The sequence below is a fragment of the Hakea prostrata genome, chromosome 4 (genome assembly GCF_041222555.1).
Source record: "Hakea prostrata isolate BN-2017 chromosome 4, UWA_Hpros_2, whole genome shotgun sequence".
Taxonomy (NCBI): Eukaryota; Viridiplantae; Streptophyta; class Magnoliopsida; order Proteales; family Proteaceae; genus Hakea; species Hakea prostrata.
Window position 1 is genome coordinate 55,978,983 of NC_142603.1, and position 15,596 is coordinate 55,994,578.

Consider the following 15,596-nt stretch of genomic DNA (forward strand, 5'->3'; position numbering starts at 1 on the left):
AAAAGACCACTAACCATTAATGCCTTTGGCTTTGGAACATTTATACATGTTAATGGTTTCGATCTAACTAAAGGGTGTAGTTTAGAATCCCACCCACAACTAGATCTTGAAGTGCATAATCAGGCAACCAGCAGGATTAAGCTCTGTGATAATCCCTCCTAATCCAGACATCCAATAGGCATCAAATTTATATGATTAAAAGGTGTCCTCAACTCCTTAAACTTTTTAAAGTGTGGGTTCAATCCAATCGACATACTTGGAGATATTATAGGACAATTGAAACTAGCAACTATAAGATTAGAATTAGAAACTAACAGTACCCATGCATCAACACAGCAGTTCAAAATCCAAATGAGCAACATATCCTCTACTCATTAGATGGAATACATGAAACCCATCCTAATCAGCGGCCATAACTCATAATTCAACACCCACAAGTATATAGCAGCCAACACAAAAGGGATAGTAATGGAGGCACAGAAATAACAAGAAACGATCAAAAGTGCAAAGTAACAAGCAACATCAACTTAATTAAGTTAATCAAAGAACATGGACAAATTCTAGCTTTCTACTGTCCACACACTATTAAAGAGCCGTAGCAGCAGTAGGTACAAAAGCTTAAATCAGAAACAGGTGATAGAAAGGAAATTGCATTTTTAACCTCTCGATCGTAGTCTAAGCAAAGAAGTCGTAACAGGATTAGCATACAATTCAAAAACAGGAACCGAAGATGGCCTTATCTGGGCAAAATTGGAGGTTACACTAGCTCTCATACACACCTTTGAGCGAGATGAGAGACCTTGAGAGCAGAATCCACAACCAAAAGCTCTTCCGAGCAAGCCTTGCTCGAACTACAGACGAGACAGACCCGACTTGATACTCTTCTTCAGACGAGACAGACCCAGAGAGAGACGAGAGAGAGCAGAGAGAGACGACAGAGTCGAGAGATGGACAGAGAGTCGAGAGATGGACAGAGAGACGAGAGAGAGCAAAGAGAGACGATAAACAGAGCAAGGTTTAAAGTATCCAACGTACCATTCGATACTAGCCGACGTATATATATTTAACCCAAGCGATACAATACTCGATACGGGACGATACGCTCTCTTAAAATCACCTAACCGATACGATACTCAATACCAATACTTTAAACCTTGGTCGAGAGAGTTGAGAAATACAAGAGTGATGAGGAGCCTTTAGGGTTATGGTGAAAATTACATCGATAACCCTAAGTACCATCACGAGCATCACTTGTGCCCCGCGTTTCCAAACATAATTGCTTCTGTGTCAGAGAAGCTCCAAACCCTAAGTACCGTCACGAGCCTCACTTGTGCCCCGCGTTTCCAAACATAATTGCTTCTGTGTCATAGAAGCTCCAATTTGGAGCTTTTCTGGTACAAGAAAAAATTGTGCCAAATGCTTGGTTCAATACAGTTTTGCTGAACTATCACATAAAAGTTGAACCGGTTTACTTTACATGTTTTTGCTGATTTATGCCAAAGTGGGCAAATTGCACAGAATAAGTGTGCCATAATTGTTGCCATACAACCCATTCCTGGTTTCGGCACACTTTTGTTGAACCGGCACACTAATTTCATAATAGTTTATCATACAAGATTTTAGTGACTTATGTGTCAAGATGGGCAAATGGCACAGAATAAGTGTGTCATAATCGCTACCATACAACTCCTAGAAGGACCCACACATATAAAAACTCAAAAAAAAAAGGGAAGAAAGTTGGGCGCGTTTGGTGACGTTCTTAAAAAACATTTTTGGCATTCTTTTTTTGGGAAGGGAAGAATAGATTTTAGAGGCATTTGTTAAAATGGTCCATTCTTTTGTTCTTTAAAAATGGACCGATCAAAAAAGTTGTATGAATTATGCCTTTTGTAGAACATTAAAATTATGTTTTTATCAGAAACGGAAGTGATAAAATTGGTCCTGATTGAACCTTAGAACAAATTTATCAAACACCAACTTATTTAAATAGTGTTATCAAAAAAAATATATATATATATATATATATTTATCAAACACCCATTTTCAAGGAAAACATTATTTTTGGTGAAGGAGTCTATTCAAATACTATATCTGTAGATCATTATAAAATACAAGATTTGTAATCAAGAGACAAGCAGTAATACAAACAATAGAATTAACAGTATCATCGACTATAAAGTGGGATCTGCCCTGTGTAATGGCAATTAACCCTAAATGTAAAAGTGGGTGCCTTGGGGTTAGAGAACATATTCATGGGACATATCAAATCAAGTTTTGTTCTTAAGATTTTTTTTTTGGCTACATATATAAAATAAAACAAAATTTCATTGCTATTATGGCCAATAATGGTGATGATAATCCAAGTCAACAAACAGACAAGTAAACTGCCACTCATATAGAGGATTGTAATGTACACAGTTTGTTGCTTTCATGTTCAAACTTTAGCACCAGCTGATTGAAACAGAAGCCATTGTAATGCCATTGAAAAACTTAAAAAGTAAAAAATAAAAAGCACTTAAATGTCAAGTTCCCCCTATTATATTACAAACCGCAAATACCTCACCAAACCCCCTTTGTCGAACTTCCCATCAAAAAGTAAAATTTGCAAAACAAAAAACAGAGAATGATTGTTCTTCTCTCTAAAGTTTCAATCCCTACAACCTTGACATGATCCTTCATTGCCAACCACATTATTGGCTCCTCTGTATCTATATCAACCTCTTAATCTTCTAGCTTGAAAATCTCAAATCTCCTGCTTGTTCTTTGAACCCTCACCACTAGTGGGTCATCTCTTTTTTTCTTTTATGGGCAGCAGCCATCTGGAAAGCAATATGCAAAGTTATATGGAAATACCAGTAGGAAATAATATCATTATGCAAACAGATGGAGGCATAGCTTAATGGGAGACCACGCCCATGAGGGCACACTTGCAACACTTTATTAATGGGTAGGAAAGAGGAAAGTGGATACAAAAATTAAGGTTGATAAAGTTACTCTTTTGCTAAAACATGACTCACGGGAGGGGATAACCTGAGAAGCATGATCAAGCTTTTTGTGTATGAAAAGTATCTCATATTAAAGAATAGGTATTTAGAACAATATACAAATGCAACAGAAACAGTTCATGAATATCTACAAAATTTATCTTGAGATCATCTTTTACTACTATATTTAGTTTAATACCCTTGGTTTGTATGACTTATGTACTTGGTTATGTTTGTTTCATCTTTATTATTGTGTTTTATTCTTTACTTGGTTCCTATCGTTTTGTGATATTGAGTTTTATATCATTATTGTATATATTATTCTTAGTTCCATTATGCTTCAATTATTCGTTATTGGTTTATAATCAAAGGTATGTACTAATTATTCACTTCTAGTTTTGTTGAATCACTTTTGGATCTATTACTCAAGATGCTACGCCACTGATACCACCTTCTGTCACACCTTAACCAACCGGTATCAGACTTACTCGAATATCCGTGGATGTGATCCATAATCACAAGGACTTTGGTTTACTGTCAATCCATAATCACGTCATACACAATAGCATAATCAAAGAGTATACATTTTAAATGTATTAAATATAATGTTATTACAATTATCCAAAAACTATAGTTAGAGTCAACGGAAGTCTAAAAGATGAAGTATCAATTGAAAGGTTTAAAATTGTATTAATCTAACTTTTCAATTCCCCAAACTAGGGTAATGCAATTCCAATATAACTTCATATCCCTAAAAAAATCACATAGCGATTAGAAGGATTGAACACCATAAGAGCAATCTATGCATAGACACGAGTTGCCATGGGTTTCACATCCAGTCATATGTTTGTCATACGGCTTTGTTGGTGCCGAATACTCCGGAATGGTGAAGTACCCATAACCTATCAAGGGATCTTAAAAAAAAAAGTTTTATTGAACAATGAGTTCAACCGAACTCAGTGAGATCAACGAAATTACATATCACGCATAACAAATGTGTCAAACATGAAACGTAAAGTCAAATGAAATGAAGTAATGCATATGTGCAAGTATTTCCCTATGACTCTAACTATAGTTAGGTAGACGCGCATTAAGTCATAACACCAACCTTCTCGTGGACTAGTTACCTTTTTTGGGATCCCGTGTTATAGGAGTACGGTCCTTATCCACTTCCATGGCTAGGGGTTAGGGTCATACTCACACCATTCGTATTAGAATTGGGACATGTCAGGGATAAGCCTAGCATAATGCAAGGTCATTTGTCTCATACTATATGTGGTCTAGGTACATTTATTCATGCCTAGTGCGTTGTTGGTTTGGTATCCTTTACACCTAGGAATAAGGGTGTCAATTTGTAGCCCAAACCGTTAAAACCGAACCTCATCGGCCCGTTATAGCCCAAACCGAACCTTAATGGGCTGTGTTTGGGCTAAGGGTTGCAAAGCCTGCACCAACCCGATACCGAATCGCTACCCACCCGTTATAACCCGTTTTACAAACCGTTTTGTAATTATACATTAAATAATATTTGAATAATTATATTACCACTAGGTAGTTGGTATAGACAATTAAAAAAACTAAGCATGAATTCAAAAATCAAATAGTCATTTCACTACTTAATATCTAGGTTCTTTATTTATATAGAATGGGTGGATTTTTTTAATGGAAATTGACCAATAGCAACTTTGTTTTCCATAGAATTTTCGCTTTTGTTGTAGGATGTTCAATTGTTTCTTCTTGTTCTTTTTCTTGCACACCATAAACCGTTAGCCAACCCGAGTCTAAACCGTTAGCCCAAACCGTTAGTTAGCCCGAATCCAAACTGCACCAAACCGAAACCGGCCCCGAAACCGTTATATTGCTAATGGGCCGTGTTTGGGCTATGTGTTTTTCAGCCCGAAACCGTTAAGCCCACCCGAAGCCCCAAACCGCACCGTTGACACCCCTACCTAAGAATATTACTACTCATTGATTGGCTACCTCTGTTGGATTAACATTTTGAAACTCTATTGTCATCCACATATGATAGGGTGAACGCTTCTCATGTCTCCTTGCGGACTGACTACCTCTGTTAGACTAACACAAGTCCAATGTCAACATGTGCTACCTTGCCACTAAATGATATGATAGTGGGCCTATGTCTCATCACGGATTAGTTACTTCTATTGGACATTCACAGGATCCAATCACTCTTTTCATGGGTCACCCAGCTTCGATGCTTATGCTGAATGGGCAGTAGCATGCAGAGGGCAACCTATACATGCATCTAGATATCTAAAGTAATGCACTTAATATCTAAGTGAAATGCAACGGTACCAAAGATGATGGATGAACCCCCAACCTCGAGTAAGACATGTATGCATGCATAACCACCCAATTCCCGTCACATAATATTCACAATTCATAATTTGAGATGAAATAAATAATTGAATAACATGGAGGCCACACTCTAGATGAGAGAGAAAAGCGGCAACACTGATTCTAGGGTTTTCTCTCCCGGAGACTCTGGTTCTCCCCTGCCACACTCCTTCCTTGCTGTCTCCTCTTACCCTTGAATCTGGAGCGCACGTGAATAGCATATGAATCTTGGCAACCCACCTTTGGGTGGGGATCTCTCTCTCTCTTCTTACATGTCGGCACCACATCAACTTCTCTTAGGGTTAAGGGTTTATGAGCTCAACTTTTTCTTTCTCTATTCTCATACGGTTGCTTCCCTTCAACTCTCAAACAGCTTCAGTCCACGTCAACCTTATTCTTCTTGTTTTCAACAACTTCAACTATGGGTTTTCAGGTTGCTGCTCCCTCACCGAAGAAGGTTCTTCTCCTACCTTTTAAGCATTACAGGTAAATCAAGCGGTGCCTTCGTTATACAACGCCACACATCTACTTCTTGGCCAGCTGGTTCTTCATCCTCTTTACAAGCAAGGCAAGCTTCATTATACATACTAGTCGGTTATTGGCTTCCTAGCCCTAGACCTATAGCTTGGGTTATTCATCTCTGGTTTCTCTCGGATGCTGTTACACGTCGAGCGGGATGCTATGGGTGTCGCCTAGATTATGATTTGCATACTTGGAGCCATGCTCACTCCTTCGGTTCCTCTTTATATATGGCCCTTCCTCCTGTATGCTAAGGCCTTCACAGCAACTGGTTTGGTTCGGTGGAATAGAACTCTACGTGTTCTCAGAGTGTCCTGGTCCAGAGTCCTCCAATCACAGCTTGGTGCGATCCTTGGCATGGCTTCTTCTCAACTACCTTTTGCTTCTCCTCACATGGTTCCTCCAGCAGATAATTTGGCATCTGAGCTTGCACAAAAACTGAAGCTTCCTATTCGATCTCCAACAATTCTAGATATAACACCCAACAAACTTGCCGACCTTCACCTTGCTTTTCAATACTCTATTATCGGATGGATACCCGACGTCTCTACTATCAACACCTCTGATCTGCAGCAGATGGCAGGAATATGGAAGACCGAAGCCATCAGAGTTGAAGGCTATTTCATAGTCGAAGGAGCTCCTGATAGATTCATCTTGAAGTTGAATTTGGCAAGAGATGTGCATTGCCTTCTGTTCTCTCAGCCGTGGTACTACAAGAGTCAATTTATCATTTTTATGCAACCATGGGATCCCTCCTATCCGGCAGCCACAGTCCCATTTCCATACGGTATTATGTGGGTATAGATAATGAACCTGAACTGGATGTTTTTTGATCATGAGATCTTGCAGTCTATATTCACTCAGGTGGGATACGTGCTAGAAGTTGAATGCCCTACTGGAACACTCACAGGTTATTCCCCTGCAGCTCGAGTGGCTGTGGATCTGCGCTTGGACCTCCCTACCTCAATTCAGATTGCAGCGGCTCCTAATTCACCGGTTATAATCCACTATGCCTATGAATTCCGCCCAGCCACTATATGTCCCTACTGTTTTCGTATTGGGCACCGGGGGATGCATTGCCCCTTGCAAGAGAGCTTTAATTATGCTCAAGTCATTGCAGCTATGGCTTACCATGAAGTAGCCGATCCTTCATATCTTCCCAAGCTTGCTACGCCATCCCAAAGGAAAGGCACTTTACATGATGTTACTCGTTTATATAAAGATGTTTTCTTTAAAGGCCTCACTCCTGAACATATCGCCTCTTCTTCCACTTCATCACAACAAAGGGACATGGAACTTATCAGAAGTTTCTTTTTGCTCGCTCATCTGTTCCAGCTTCACATTCCGAGAGAATTGGAAGAGCATTACCTCTCTCAGGCTAGCATGATGAAACACAATAGCTCAAGTATGGGGGAGGATGATCCGTTGGATAAAAAGAGCACCTTCGGGATGGCAGGCGTGGATATGCAAGAAGATTCCAATTCATATCATCCCTCCCTGCAGGCTGCCTCTCAATTAGCACCATCCAACACTGACTCTCAACTGGTGGAGACACTTCCACCTTTATCCCACCCCCCATCCGTCTCCTCCACCCAGATGGTTACTGAAAGGTATCAAGAGCTCTTACTTTCGTCCATAGCTATACACCTCCCACACACTGTTAATCCTGCTCAGGAGCCTCTCCCTCCGCCATCAATGCTGCCGAACCTTCATAATATTCTTCCTTGCAAGCGCAAATTGATCCTCACGGAACTGGACAATGTGGAGCTCAGATGTACTGAATCGATGGATGATATCGCTTTTAAAAAGCAAAAGGTGGACACACAGAATGTGTCTGGACTGCCTTCTGAGGCTGAGATGGCTGGCCGGATTCAGCCATCACAGGCACCATGATTCAGTTCAGTCTTAATTGTTGAGGACTTGGTCATCCCTCGACACAAATAGAGCTTCAACGTTTCATTCACAAATATCGACCATCGTTGTTGTTTTTGTGTGAAGTCAAGTCGTCTAGAGTCCAACCCCAACTTTTGTGTAAAAAATGGGGCTTTTCTAGCTTTTTGTTCTCCCCCCCTCAGGGTCGAGCAGGTGGTGTGCTTTTGTTGTGGGACTCGTCAGTGTCTGTTGATGTTGTATGGCAGTCTGGTCGGTGTTTGCATGTCATTGTCACTAGATCATCAAAGCAATGGCAACAAACTTTTGTCTACATGAATTCCTCCCAAGCACAGCAGCGCCAACAGTGGGACACGCTACATCAATTAGGGTCTTTTGTAAACATGGCCTGGCTACTTACAGGGGATTGGAATTGTTTCTCCTCAATCACTGATAGGCAAGGAGGCCTCCCGCTGACGAGGAAAGCTGTGGAACCCTTTTCTCACTTTATTTCTTCTTTCAACCTTCATAAGCTCCCTATGCAAGGCCTGAAATTCACATGGTCAAATAAACAAAGCGGTCAACAGCGAGTTGAAGGAATCCTAGACCGAATGATTTCGACTGACGATTGGTTAGGTATGTACCCGGATGCAAGTGTTGTTCATATCCCTTTGACGCATTCTGTCACATCCACCCAGCCGGTATCCTATCTGGCATGCCCAGGATGTGATCCATAGCCCGAAGATCCAGATCGAGCGGCCATGCCTCCCACATACACTATAACATAATCATGAACAATATAATCAATGTATAAAAGAAGCCATAAATATATCAATTGAATAAGAGAAGATAGTAAATCAGAGTGCATAAACATTAAATATCAAATTCTAAGTAACGGCGTCTCAAAGGGAAAGAGTGATCATAAGTCACTCCTTCACCATCAGCGGAACAATGATAAATCAAGTTAAGTTATAACCAGTGTTATGAACAAATCCATAGGAACTAGAGAGAGAATATCCAAATGATTACAGTCATCCAGGGAAATGGGGCTTACACATAGGTTTCCTCTATCCTAATGATATCCTCTTCGAAAGTATGGATGAAGTAAACCCAACATGGCCGCTCCCTCACTAATGTGGGGCTAACCCTGGTACGCACTATAATCCTCCTCGGTATAGCAATCTTGACTCTCCGCGTAGCCATCACCCGAAGGGTAGTATGCGGGATCATAGGTCGGGTCATAGGACGTGCCATCAAGGTCTTCTGTACCTGCAGTATAATCTAACAAATTGCACAAAAGGAATGAGTTCAAAAGAACTCAGTAAGGCAAGTCGTTTCATAATCCACAGTTCATTCAACACAAGTCAAAATAGGATGCAATATGATATGAGACAATGATGAATGATGATTCTAACCTTAAGTATGCTAGTCTCTAAGGTAGACATGCTTTAAGTCATGGCACCATACTTCTCTGGGTCGTCAGTCACTCCCCTTAATCATAAGATATCTTGGGTCTGTTTGGGGAAGTTCGGTAAAGTCATCTCAAAACCATGGTTGGGGATTTAGTCACCACTCTCTCACATCACCGTTTGGCATAAGTACTGATGCATGTCACAGTAAAGCCTAGCCCAATGCAAGTCATCTACTCAGTCATATCATGTCAGATCCAGATACGTCCATTCCTCGCCCCCGGTGATCCTTTATGGTATCCTTCACACTAGAGTCAGCGTAATCCTGGATTACAAACTCATCAACCCTATTGGTCATCCACATATAGTAAACGGGAAGCTCTCACGTCCTCTCACGGGTTGGTTACCGGTCTTGAGCGCCCGTGAGCCCAAGTCTATCCATATGCAACCCTACCAATAAATGGCCCCTTTCGGGTATCCGCAATATAGTTCAAGTCCTCTCACGGAGTGGGTACCGGTCTTGAGCACCCTTTAACCATATTCTACCATGGGTCGTTCGGTCTCAATACCCTTCCGATTCGGGTCTGATACGACAAGGGAAATCCTAACCATACACCTAGACAATCCTATACATGTCATCCAATAACCCGGGAAAGCGTCGATGGACACCTTCGGGGAATATCCCATACTACCCCCTCCAATGTCCAAGGACAGAAGTGTCGAAAGGACACCTCTCAATCCCAAGTCATATGTAGTCAATCACAATCTCAATCTCATCATATTATACTAAATCAATGATTCATCATATAAACAATTACATATCATAACATGATTGATCATACATGAATCATAAAGTAAAAATGAGCATGATATTCTAAATGATATATACATTCTATTACTGATAAGAAAATACATAACAATCATGTATAGTAAAGGATTACTCATATGATCATAACCAATAAGTTCACATAATGTAAGCATGTTGGTATAATTGACATACTTCAGTTAACGACCGTCCTTACCTTACTCAAGTTGTAAATAGATTCAATGATTACCAAGTATGGTCCCAAAATCAGTGTTGATACCCTAGATAATCATATAATTAATGTCAGAGAAGAAAACAATTGAATTGGGGTTCAAACGGATCAAATTGGCTGAGTATAGGGCCTTAACAACTCTTGGTTGACTGGCTTGGTCGACTGTCAGTCGACCAAGCAGTCGACCAAGACTTGTTATCTTCAGGACATCAATGGAAACTTGATCCGAAACTGCCCTTCCAGTGCTCCGATCGTCATGAAATTTGGAGGGCATGTTTATAACAGTAAGAGGATACTACACACTAATTTTCATGATGATCCAACGGTTCAATCAAAAATACCCAAATCGAATTTTAGGTTCTATATGATGCTTAGCAAGAATTAAATTGGAACTTATAAAAATTGAAAGGGATGATAAGAATCAATCAAATGAGTGCTAAGAATCAAGCTAGAATCTTAATTTCATTACAGCCTAAGCTTATCATGCATCTACATATCAGATTAGAATCAAAATAGGTTAGATTGAATAGAATCAAAGTGATGGAGTGCAATTAATCTCATTTGAATCATAGCATAGCAAGAGTGGGGGAGGATTAAGAAATTGAAAGGGGGGAAACTCATGGTTAAGTGTTTGCAAGGTTGCAGCACTTCAACCATGGTTTCAAGATCATTAATTGATAGAAACATGAATAGATAAGAAGATGAATAGAAGAAATCATACCTTGAGTTGATGATTAGTGTATACAATAAAGAATGGAGTCAAAGATCTTCCCAAACATCAAGGAATAGCCCAAGAGAGTGTCCAACCTCGAGCTCTGAAGTGCAAATGATTAGTTTAGGTCCTCATTCACGAGTTCCAAAAAGGTAGGGGCAAAATGGGAAGAGATTTAGTGCAAACTCGAATTTCATTACTCTTGGTCGACTGGCTGGTAGACTGTCAGTCAACCAAGCACTCGACCAAGACTATGACAGCAACTTCAGGAGTGGATTCGGAAGGCTATACAGGGTCAAATTGAGCGGGGTTTTCTCCTACAAGTCAATCAACAAGTCTAGTTTCAGAAAATACCTTCGGATTGATCACGGGGTTCTGGGAAGTGATTCAACTAATTCAATCTTCATCGATGCGCAGATTTTTACTCAACACTGACAAGGTGCACAAGTGAGGGGCATCATTGTCAATGTCCATAGGCTCAGCATCAAGCATCGAATCATCCACTAAGAGGGCCCACAGGTCTCTTCTACCACCACTTCGGGTCTTCAGACCTGCAACAAAATAAAATCCGGGCAGGGTCAGGGTTAGGATAAGGCCGGATTTTACACATTCGGACCATGCTCTACTAGTTCTCCATTCCGACCCTCCACTACATAGAGGGCAGCGGCCCTTTCGTTTTGAGCATTTCTGGCTTCAGGAATAGTCATATCCATAACTGATCGATACGAATTGGCATTCAACTACGGATCCCAGAGCGGCTCATCAGGTAATCGCCAACCTTTCTGCTTTAAAGCCTATCCTTATTAGTTGGAACAAACAGGTGGTTCAACACTTAGAATCTCGAGAGCAGCATATACGAATCACTTTACAAAGACACTACAACATACCGATTCCAGCAAGACCGCTTGACTGGTATTCTACAGAGAAACAGCTCCTGGACTCACTCAACCAAGTTTCATATCAAATCTTTCTGAAGTGGGCCCAAAAGTCTCGTATTCAGTGGAACACGAGTGGTGACCGAAATACTCGTTTCTTCCATCTCTCTACCTTAAAGCGGCGAGCACGAAACCGAATAAGAACCCTGGATCATCAGGGCTTACATTTGACTGATCCTCAGCTTATCGCCCAGGCCTTCCAACAGCACTACCAACATCTATATTCTTCCAGCCACACGACGTGTCCGGCCAGCTATTTTTTGCCTGTAAAAGGCCGTGTTACCACGAGAGGATCAACAGTTCTTGCCTAATCCAGTCACTGATGCCGAAATTAAGGAGGCAGTTTTTGGAGCTAATGGGCTTAAATCCCCTGGTCCAAATGGCTTTCCAGGCATATTCTACCAACATTCATGGGAGGCTGTATCACCAAAGATCGGCAAAATGGCTATAAGTCTCGGTGGGTACGATGTAAGTATGCAGGAGCCCTGTAGTTTAATATGAGGGGTATAGCCAAGCTCGCTCTGGAAGTGGCACTGCAAAGCAGGGATGCTTTCTGCATTTCCTTTTGGGCCAAGGGATACATTTCTGTCTGCTTTCAACCAGATCTCAACTCTTATTGAGTTCTATATGAGTTGATGCAAAGTCTAAATGATATGCAAAGTCAAGTGTGAAATTTTTTTATTTTTTTTTTTTTTTTTTTAAATTTCAAGAAGTAACCCAACCAAACTAATGGTTCTTGTCTCCTTAGGTCAAGAGAGGCTTTCATAAAACAGACTCATCGGCACCTCTGCAACCTCGCCGGCACAACGGGACTTACACTTATTGCCCTTCACGGCTCTGCTGAGGCCTTTACCCAGTCCTTGACTGTTATAGCCTTTACCTCTTGACTTTATCAGATAGGGTCCTTTAACTTTACTCATTCTTTAAGACTTAGACAGACTTTCAGACCGTCAGGCACCTCACCGACTATTTCACGGGGTTATAAACGATCGTCGAACTTCTGAATAATTCTTAGGATTATTTTTAACATCAGTTTTCGTAAGCAGTTTTTCACCAATTCTAGACAGCGCTGGAGTTGGGTCTCTTTCAACCTGTACTCATCGAGCATACATCTAGTTTCGGTTATCCACTGAAACTACTCATCTGGGATTATTGATGCAGATGATCCTACATGAATGCAGTGGTGGTCGTCACCAAGAACAGAGGCACTACTGTAGGCATGTTCCACGGTTATCCACCTCGAATATGCATGCAAATGACACGAAATACATAATTATCACACTACTACAAGCCCATATCTTAAAGAAATTGAAAAAAGAAACTTACGGAAGAAGACGCAGTCTTTCTTCGCTTTGATCTTCTCAAGACAAGTGCAATATTTGAAAGTGATACTTCATAAACATCTATTACAAACCTTACAACAGTTACTATTACAGAGCTTCACTCCTCTCTCAAGCTCTCTTCCTTCTACCCTTTCTAAAACAAGAAGTCCTATTTATAGACTATGGACTTCAAAGTTTATACAACATAATTTAACAAAAGATAAAGTGGAATCCAAAAACTATAAAAAGTAGTTTAATAAAAGATAAAAAGGACTCTTATTTAGTGGTTATATGACATTTGCATGACATCAGCGGCATCTTTGTTGTAAGTGGAATCTTTACGTGACATCAGCATGACGTCAGCGGCATCTTTGTTGTGAGTGGAATCTTTTAGGCAATTACTGTTCCCACTTCAAAATCTTCAGTTGCGAGGCTAATGATTTCTGCAATAGTCTCGTTGTATATCAAGGGCTGATCATCCATCATTTCCATGATTTGGGATCTGCTCCTTCTATTGGCTTTCTTGGTCACCTTCTCATCATGCTGCTTTTCATATCTTTTCAGGAAACAGGTAGCTTTCTTATTTTTCTTGAACCTTCATCCAAGTATCTGGCCATATCTGTTTACCCATCTTAGAATAGAAATGTCTCCAAGTTGGGCAATGACTATTCTTCTGGATCTTCTATTATATTCATCTCTTCTGGAGGGCCTTCTACGAGCCATCTGATCCTGTAGAACTGGATGAACTGGGTCCACCATCTTCCGCTGATAATAGCTTCTTGACCTGTACCAGCATTTCATCAATTGATTTTACATATTGCTGGATAGGAGATTCTAAAGCTTCTACAATTTGTTTATCTGTAGAAGGTTTATCTTTGGAATCTTCATTTGATCTTTTCTTATGCTTTCTGACAAATGATGTCATAATCTCTGACTCATTCATGCCTAAGAGATCTTTGGCACGAAGTAGATGTGCTGTCAACTCTACTTTCTCGCTTTCAAGCTTATGGTTCGCAAGCCTTAAGCTGTTTACTTCTTCAACAAGGCGCAGTGCAGACACCTGTTTATTTCACATTGCTCAGTGAGATCTTTTATCTCCATCTTTGTGATAGAACACTCATCGCACGCCATAAGTGCTCCTTTGAAATCTTTTTGATCAACTTTTTCAATCTTCGGGTCTTTGTAGAAGTTAATACCAAGAGTCTTCCTGGCATCCTTCAATGCTTCAGATAAATCAACATAGCCTTTGTAAAGAGGCTTGTCAAAATTTCGATGCAAACAGAGACATCGACCATTGTGTATAAATTCAGTGCGACTTTCCTTTAAACACAACGTAGTATCTATAACTGGATTTTGACTTGGAATAAGCCATGTTCATCGATAATTTAAGCAATTCATGACTGAACTGAAGTAGTCACGTTTGCTCTTATCTCTGTGGTTCTTGGACACTCGATGGTGAGAAATCCAAAGATTATCTAAAATTGTTCTATCTTCTTCTTCAACTTCAAGTAAAACCTTGAATTGAAATCTTTCATCTATGGTGTAGAGATATCTCTGCCCATACATAATCTTCTTTGGTACATGCTTCCTTTTCAAGATAGCACTTCCCATCTGAGGAACTTTATCTTTGCTGCTCCGGGTATTAACCACAGAAGCTATAATCTCTTCAATAGAAGTATCTTTTGGTGGGAACCAGTCGTATCTTGAGAATCTTTGGGTGAGATTCAGCCATATCTTTGGGCCGGTGAAACAGACCAAATCTAGTTCCTGCAAATTATTTTCCAAATAAGGATCTGGATAATCCATCTGCAAGAAAATTATCTTTTCCATTAATATGTTCAAAGGTTATATCAAAACCTTTGTTAATAATGGTATCTCTAAAAATCAACCATCTTCTTTGTGAGATCTTTTTCTCATTTAAGTTTTTATAAAATCTGACTATGGCTTGGCAGTCAGTTCTAACAAGAATCTTTTTATTTTGAAGAAAAAGTTCAAAGGCTTCTAATCCTTTAATAACGAGACTCAACTTCAAAATCTATTGCTTTGCCAAATTTTTGTTCTGGTGCAAACCAGAGAGGCATATCTCATGATTTCTTCTTTGGATTTAGGTGAATACTCATTTGGTCTAATTTTGAGTATTGCTCCCCATCCTTCTTGTGAACCATCTGTTTCAACAATATGGTAATAATTATCTTTGGGATATCTCATGGGTTTAACTTTTGAAATCAGTTGTTTTATTTTTTGGACCAACTTAATGTCTTGTTGGTTAAATCTTTTCTCAGCTTTTGTGGAAGTCTTGGCATATAGGGGGCCTAAGATTTTTCCCAAATCTTTTATAAAATTTATGGCTTGGTTGACTAAACCAACAAAGATTTAATCGGGTTGTTCCTTCAAGGACATCTGGGAATTCCAAGATTTTCTCGAAATATGATCTTGTAAAGATATCGGGTC

At 40.0% G+C, this 15,596-nt stretch overlaps 1 protein-coding gene across 2 annotated transcripts in view; it reads right to left on the reverse strand.

Annotated features, from left to right (window-relative positions):
• NRPC2 (nuclear RNA polymerase C2) overlaps window positions 1-1,001 on the reverse strand; it is a 131,231-nt gene extending 130,230 nt beyond the window's left edge. For both annotated transcript variants that reach the window (XM_089153749.1, XM_089153750.1), the window contains exon 1: window positions 780-1,001. The gene's annotated coding sequence lies outside the window, so the exon portion shown is untranslated. The remainder of the gene's footprint in view (window positions 1-779) is intronic.
• Between the last annotated feature and the right edge of the window lie 14,595 nt (window positions 1,002-15,596).